General features: G+C 34.0%; 4 non-coding genes across 4 annotated transcripts; all 4 read right to left on the bottom strand.

The window, feature by feature from the left end:
• Nucleotides 1-2,018: 2,018 nt before the first annotated feature.
• LOC146746193 (5S ribosomal RNA) lies at nt 2,019-2,137 on the bottom strand. Its single transcript, XR_014929358.1, has one exon. It is a non-coding gene; the product is annotated as a 5S ribosomal RNA (ribosomal RNA).
• Nucleotides 2,138-3,598: 1,461 nt separating this feature from the next.
• Nucleotides 3,599-3,717, bottom strand: LOC144353966 (5S ribosomal RNA). The gene has a single exon (XR_013420911.1). It is a non-coding gene; the product is annotated as a 5S ribosomal RNA (ribosomal RNA).
• A 1,461-nt stretch (nt 3,718-5,178) lies between these two features.
• LOC144353965 (5S ribosomal RNA) lies at nt 5,179-5,297 on the bottom strand. Its single transcript, XR_013420910.1, has one exon. It is a non-coding gene; the product is annotated as a 5S ribosomal RNA (ribosomal RNA).
• A 1,461-nt stretch (nt 5,298-6,758) lies between these two features.
• On the bottom strand, nt 6,759-6,877 carry LOC144353967 (5S ribosomal RNA). Its single transcript, XR_013420912.2, has one exon. It is a non-coding gene; the product is annotated as a 5S ribosomal RNA (ribosomal RNA).
• Nucleotides 6,878-8,338: the final 1,461 nt, after the last annotated feature.

The following is an 8,338-nucleotide window of genomic DNA, read 5'->3' as shown; positions in this document are numbered from 1 at the left end:
CCTTGGGACGAGCCGATATACATATACAAACATATGGTTAGTCTGAACAGTAGTTAATATAACTATCAAAATTCAAAGAAGTTAAGGCCAGACTTTTTTTATCCCTTGTTTTTCGAGTTTTTATGAGGCAAATTTTGTTTGAGGAGGGCGGAAAAAAAATTAAATTAATTCTTTTTTTTTTCATTAGATTTGTGTGATTCTCAAAGAATTGTAAGTGACATCATTGATCGGAGAGAAAAAATGAAATAAAATGTTATTCCATGTATAATCTTGTTTCTCATCTGCGCAAGACTTCGGTACTTTGATCATGATACTCCAACGAAAATGCAACTTGAATTTGTTATGCGGCGGGCGGAAAAATAATTAAGATAAAAATATTTGTTTTAGTATTTTTTTGCACTTACAATTCAGCGGGCGCGAGAAATTATGCTGAAATAAAATTTTATTTTAATCTATTTTCGGCTCCTGTTCATTCGGTGGGTTCGCGAAACAAGGGATAATAAAAGTCTGGCCTAACTGGGATCGACGTGAATACAAACATCATAACGCATAGTATTAAATAGCTTAGACCTAATCACCCTAGGTCATAGGAGTTAACTAGTCTTCACGAATGAATAATTATAATAGTTTATAGTAGTTGACTAGGCCTGAAGTAAATATAATTATCTTAGTTCATAATAGTTAACATAGTCTTCATGAATATATAGTTATCATATAGTGACTACTATACAGTCATTGTGTCGGAAATTTGTACTCTGACCCTAGTTTCATTTGCATATTGCTTCATGCTTAAATATTAGATGTCGCGTATCCTGGACTTAAAAAACTCATACGCATGACTAATTAATACATGTGTAGCGAACCCTCTTAATTTAGTTGGTTTGTTTTGTTTTGTTGTATTTGTGTGGGGCGGTACATTTTTGTGGGTGCCGTAGTTCGATGCATTAACGTAACGAGAATACTAGGTCTATTAATATAACTCCTATTTCAATTCTTCATTCACGGCTAATATTTACGAGTAGCGAATCTCCTTAATTTAGATAGTTTATCTGTGTGTGAGAGGGGCAGATATATTTGTAGATATAATTACCATAGATCTTAACTAGGCTTGACGGAGATAACATTATTATAGTTTATATTAGGTAACTGATCTTGGCGTACATATAACTATCATAGTTTAAAGTAGTTAACTCGGTCTGACGAAAATATAATTAGCATAGTTCGTCGTAGTTAACCGGTCTTAACGAATATATAATTAAAATAGTTGATAGTATAGTTTACTAGGCTTGACGTAAATATAATTAGCATAGTTCATTATAGTTAACTCGTCCTCATGAATATATATTTATCATAAGTTATAGTAGTTAACGAGGTCTGACGGAAATACAATTGTCATTGTTCATTATAGTTAACTAGTCTTCATGAACATATATTTATCGTAGTTTATAGTAGTTAACTAGGCTAGACGTACATACAGTTATCTTAGTTCATAACAGTTAACTAGGCTAGACGTAGATATAACTCTAATCATAGTTTGTAGTAGTTTCCTAGAACGAAAAATGTTACACAGATGTAATCTTTTTTATGAAAACAAAAAACACAATACCTTGGAATTATTTTTGAAACGTATAAACAGATATCAAAGACTATTTAAGTTGGTTTCTTCTAATATCACCGTGTTTGCAATCCAATAAATATCAGTGAGAAATTGGAAAAAATACAGCGCCATAATCTAGAATAAGATATATTTAGAAACTGGGTTTATTTTCCGTGACAAACAAGTGTTGAAAATGGCTGCGATTAACGGTAAATTGACACTGATGACGAATCAAGTTGTTCGTCGGCTTGGTGGTGCGCCCTCTTGTGGTCATTGGTTCGAAAGGCAAAACAAATTTGTTGGCGAAAAAAGTGTGAAAATAATAGTTTGAGGGCAAGTAAAATATTTTATGAAGAGAAAATATGAGAATGGGATATAAAAATGAGAGAAAAAGATAAAATTGAGAGAGAGAAAATGAAAAAGCCTACGACACGTGGTATTCCCAGCCGGTCTCCCATGCAAGTACTAACCACGCCCGACGCAGCTTAACTTCGGTGATCGGACGAGAACCGGTGCATTCTACGTGGTATGGCCGTAGGCATCTGTATCACATATTTAAGTCACTACATCACATCGCGTCGACAAGGTTTCTTCTTGTTTTGTTCTATATATCGTGTGGAAAATTCCTAAATGTGGCGTATATAAAACTGAAACGGACTAATGATGGTAAAATGCCACAAACACCGTCAACACCTTTTCTAGTGACTACTATACAGTCATTGTGTCGGAAATTTGTACTCTGACCCTAGTTTCATTTGCATATTGCTTCATGCTTAAATATTAGATGTCGTGTGCCCTGGACTTAAAAACTCGTACGCATGACAAATAAATACATGTGTAGCGAACCCTCTTAATTTAGTTGGTTTGTTTTGTTTTGTTGTATTTGTGTGGGGCGGTACATTTTAGTGGGTGCCGTAGTTCGATGCATTAACGTAACGAGAATACTAGGTCTATTAATATAACTCCTATTTCAATTCTTCATTCACGGCTAATATTTACGAGTAGCGAATCTCCTTAATTTAGATAGTTTATCTGTGTGTGAGAGGGGCAGATATATTTGTAGGTATAATTACCATAGATCTTAACTAGGCTTGACGGAGATAACATTATTATAGTTTATATTAGGTAACTGATCTTGGCGTACATATAACTATCATAGTTTAAAGTAGTTAACTCGGTCTGACGAAAATATAATTAGCATAGTTCGTCGTAGTTAACCGGTCTTAACGAATATATAATTAAAATAGTTGATAGTATAGTTTACTGGGCCTGACGTAAATATAATTAGCATAGTTCATTATAGTTAACTCGTCCTCATGAATATATATTTATCATAAGTTATAGTAGTTAACGAGGTCTGACGGAAATACAATTGTCATTGTTCATTATAGTTAACTAGTCTTCATGAACATATATTTATCGTAGTTTATAGTAGTTAACTAGGCTAGACGTACATACAGTTATCTTAGTTCATAACAGTTAACTAGGCTAGACGTAGATATAACTCTAATCATAGTTTGTAGTAGTTTCCTAGAACGAAAAATGTTACACAGATGTAATCTTTTTTATGAAAACAAAAAACACAATACCTTGGAATTATTTTTGAAACGTATAAACAGATATCAAAGACTATTTAAGTTGGTTTCTTCTAATATCACCGTGTTTGCAATCCAATAAATATCAGTGAGAAATTGGAAAAAATACAGCGCCATAATCTAGAATAAGATATATTTAGAAACTGGGTTTATTTTCCGTGACAAACAAGTGTTGAAAATGGCTGCATTTAACGGTAAATTGACACTGATGACGAATCAAGTTGTTCGTCGGCTTGGTGGTGCGCCCTCTTGTGGTCATTGGTTCGAAAGGCAAAACAAATTTGTTGGCGAAAAAAGTGTGAAAATAATAGTTTGAGGGCAAGTAAAATATTTTATGAAGAGAAAATATGAGAATGGGATATAAAAATGAGAGAAAAAGATAAAATTGAGAGAGAGAAAATGAAAAAGCCTACGACACGTGGTATTCCCAGCCGGTCTCCCATGCAAGTACTAACCACGCCCGACGCAGCTTAACTTCGGTGATCGGACGAGAACCGGTGCATTCTACGTGGTATGGCCGTAGGCATCTGTATCACATATTTAAGTCACTACATCACATCGCGTCGACAAGGTTTCTTCTTGTTTTGTTCTATATATCGTGTGGAGAATTTCTAAATGTGGCGTATATAAAACTGAAACGGACTAATGATGGTAAAATGCCACAAACACCGTCAACACCTTTTCTAGTGACTACTATACAGTCATTGTGTCGGAAATTTGTACTCTGACCCTAGTTTCATTTGCATATTGCTTCATGCTTAAATATTAGATGTCGTGTGCCCTGGACTTAAAAACTCGTACGCATGACAAATAAATACATGTGTAGCGAACCCTCTTAATTTAGTTGGTTTGTTTTGTTTTGTTGTATTTGTGGGGGGCGGTACATTTTAGTGGGTGCCGTAGTTCGATGCATTAACGTAACGAGAATACTAGGTCTATTAATATAACTCCTATTTCAATTCTTCATTCACGGCTAATATTTACGAGTAGCGAATCTCCTTAATTTAGATAGTTTATCTGTGTGTGAGAGGGGCAGATATATTTGTAGATATAATTACCATAGATCATAACTAGGCTTGACGGAGATAACATTATTATAGTTTATATTAGGTAACTGATCTTGGCGTACATATAACTATCATAGTTTAAAGTAGTTAACTCGGTCTGACGAAAATATAATTAGCATAGTTCGTCGTAGTTAACCGGTCTTAACGAATATATAATTAAAATAGTTGATAGTATAGTTTACTAGGCCTGACGTAAATATAATTAGCATAATTCATTATAGTTAACTCGTCCTCATGAATATATATTTATCATAAGTTATAGTAGTTAACGAGGTCTGACGCAAATACAATTGTCATTGTTCATTATAGTTAACTAGTCTTCATGAACATATATTTATCGTAGTTTATAGTAGTTAACTAGGCTAGACGTACATACAGTTATCTTAGTTCATAACAGTTAACTAGGCTAGACGTAGATATAACTCTAATCATAGTTTGTAGTAGTTTCCTAGAACGAAAAATGTTACACAGATGTAATCTTTTTTATGAAAACAAAAAACACAATACCTTGGAATTATTTTTGAAACGTATAAACAGATATCAAAGACTATTTAAGTTGGTTTCTTCTAATATCACCGTGTTTGCAATCCAATAAATATCAGTGAGAAATTGGAAAAAATACAGCGCCATAATCTAGAATAAGATATATTTAGAAACTGGGTTTATTTTCCGTGACAAACAAGTGTTGAAAATGGCTGCGATTAACGGTAAATTGACACTGATGACGAATCAAGTTGTTCGTCGGCTTGGTGGTGCGCCCTCTTGTGGTCATTGGTTCGAAAGGCAAAACAAATTTGTTGGCGAAAAAAGTGTGAAAATAATAGTTTGAGGGCAAGTAAAATATTTTATGAAGAGAAAATATGAGAATGGGATATAAAAATGAGAGAAAAAGATAAAATTGAGAGAGAGAAAATGAAAAAGCCTACGACACGTGGTATTCCCAGCCGGTCTCCCATGCAAGTACTAACCACGCCCGACGCAGCTTAACTTCGGTGATCGGACGAGAACCGGTGCATTCTACGTGGTATGGCCGTAGGCATCTGTATCACATATTTAAGTCACTACATCACATCGCGTCGACAAGGTTTCTTCTTGTTTTGTTCTATATATCGTGTGGAAAATTCCTAAATGTGGCGTATATAAAACTGAAACGGACTAATGATGGTAAAATGCCACAAACACCGTCAACACCTTTTCTAGTGACTACTATACAGTCATTGTGTCGGAAATTTGTACTCTGACCCTAGTTTCATTTGCATATTGCTTCATGCTTAAATATTAGATGTCGTGTGCCCTGGACTTAAAAACTCGTACGCATGACAAATAAATACATGTGTAGCGAACCCTCTTAATTTAGTTGGTTTGTTTTGTTTTGTTGTATTTGTGTGGGGCGGTACATTTTAGTGGGTGCCGTAGTTCGATGCATTAACGTAACGAGAATACTAGGTCTATTAATATAACTCCTATTTCAATTCTTCATTCACGGCTAATATTTACGAGTAGCGAATCTCCTTAATTTAGATAGTTTATCTGTGTGTGAGAGGGGCAGATATATTTGTAGGTATAATTACCATAGATCTTAACTAGGCTTGACGGAGATAACATTATTATAGTTTATATTAGGTAACTGATCTTGGCGTACATATAACTATCATAGTTTAAAGTAGTTAACTCGGTCTGACGAAAATATAATTAGCATAGTTCGTCGTAGTTAACCGGTCTTAACGAATATATAATTAAAATAGTTGATAGTATAGTTTACTGGGCCTGACGTAAATATAATTAGCATAGTTCATTATAGTTAACTCGTCCTCATGAATATATATTTATCATAAGTTATAGTAGTTAACGAGGTCTGACGGAAATACAATTGTCATTGTTCATTATAGTTAACTAGTCTTCATGAACATATATTTATCGTAGTTTATAGTAGTTAACTAGGCTAGACGTACATACAGTTATCTTAGTTCATAACAGTTAACTAGGCTAGACGTAGATATAACTCTAATCATAGTTTGTAGTAGTTTCCTAGAACGAAAAATGTTACACAGATGTAATCTTTTTTATGAAAACAAAAAACACAATACCTTGGAATTATTTTTGAAACGTATAAACAGATATCAAAGACTATTTAAGTTGGTTTCTTCTAATATCACCGTGTTTGCAATCCAATAAATATCAGTGAGAAATTGGAAAAAATACAGCGCCATAATCTAGAATAAGATATATTTAGAAACTGGGTTTATTTTCCGTGACAAACAAGTGTTGAAAATGGCTGCATTTAACGGTAAATTGACACTGATGACGAATCAAGTTGTTCGTCGGCTTGGTGGTGCGCCCTCTTGTGGTCATTGGTTCGAAAGGCAAAACAAATTTGTTGGCGAAAAAAGTGTGAAAATAATAGTTTGAGGGCAAGTAAAATATTTTATGAAGAGAAAATATGAGAATGGGATATAAAAATGAGAGAAAAAGATAAAATTGAGAGAGAGAAAATGAAAAAGCCTACGACACGTGGTATTCCCAGCCGGTCTCCCATGCAAGTACTAACCACGCCCGACGCAGCTTAACTTCGGTGATCGGACGAGAACCGGTGCATTCTACGTGGTATGGCCGTAGGCATCTGTATCACATATTTAAGTCACTACATCACATCGCGTCGACAAGGTTTCTTCTTGTTTTGTTCTATATATCGTGTGGAGAATTTCTAAATGTGGCGTATATAAAACTGAAACGGACTAATGATGGTAAAATGCCACAAACACCGTCAACACCTTTTCTAGTGACTACTATACAGTCATTGTGTCGGAAATTTGTACTCTGACCCTAGTTTCATTTGCATATTGCTTCATGCTTAAATATTAGATGTCGTGTGCCCTGGACTTAAAAACTCGTACGCATGACAAATAAATACATGTGTAGCGAACCCTCTTAATTTAGTTGGTTTGTTTTGTTTTGTTGTATTTGTGGGGGGCGGTACATTTTAGTGGGTGCCGTAGTTCGATGCATTAACGTAACGAGAATACTAGGTCTATTAATATAACTCCTATTTCAATTCTTCATTCACGGCTAATATTTACGAGTAGCGAATCTCCTTAATTTAGATAGTTTATCTGTGTGTGAGAGGGGCAGATATATTTGTAGATATAATTACCATAGATCATAACTAGGCTTGACGGAGATAACATTATTATAGTTTATATTAGGTAACTGATCTTGGCGTACATATAACTATCATAGTTTAAAGTAGTTAACTCGGTCTGACGAAAATATAATTAGCATAGTTCGTCGTAGTTAACCGGTCTTAACGAATATATAATTAAAATAGTTGATAGTATAGTTTACTAGGCCTGACGTAAATATAATTAGCATAATTCATTATAGTTAACTCGTCCTCATGAATATATATTTATCATAAGTTATAGTAGTTAACGAGGTCTGACGCAAATACAATTGTCATTGTTCATTATAGTTAACTAGTCTTCATGAACATATATTTATCGTAGTTTATAGTAGTTAACTAGGCTAGACGTACATACAGTTATCTTAGTTCATAACAGTTAACTAGGCTAGACGTAGATATAACTCTAATCATAGTTTGTAGTAGTTTCCTAGAACGAAAAATGTTACACAGATGTAATCTTTTTTATGAAAACAAAAAACACAATACCTTGGAATTATTTTTGAAACGTATAAACAGATATCAAAGACTATTTAAGTTGGTTTCTTCTAATATCACCGTGTTTGCAATCCAATAAATATCAGTGAGAAATTGGAAAAAATACAGCGCCATAATCTAGAATAAGATATATTTAGAAACTGGGTTTATTTTCCGTGACAAACAAGTGTTGAAAATGGATGCGATTAACGGTAAATTGACACTGATGACGAATCAAGTTGTTCGTCGGCTTGGTGGTGCGCCCTCTTGTGGTCATTGGTTCGAAAGGCAAAACAAATTTGTTGGCGAAAAAAGTGTGAAAATAATAGTTTGAGGGCAAGTAAAATATTTTATGAAAAGAAAATATGAGAATGGGATATAAAAATGAGAGAAAAAGATAAAATTGAGAGAGAGAAAATGAAAA

Source organism: Saccoglossus kowalevskii, chromosome 4 (assembly GCF_978046115.1).
Source record: "Saccoglossus kowalevskii chromosome 4, keSacKowa6.1, whole genome shotgun sequence".
Lineage (NCBI taxonomy): Eukaryota > Metazoa > Hemichordata > Enteropneusta > Harrimaniidae > Saccoglossus > Saccoglossus kowalevskii.
This window is presented reverse-complemented; position numbering and strand designations above follow the sequence as displayed.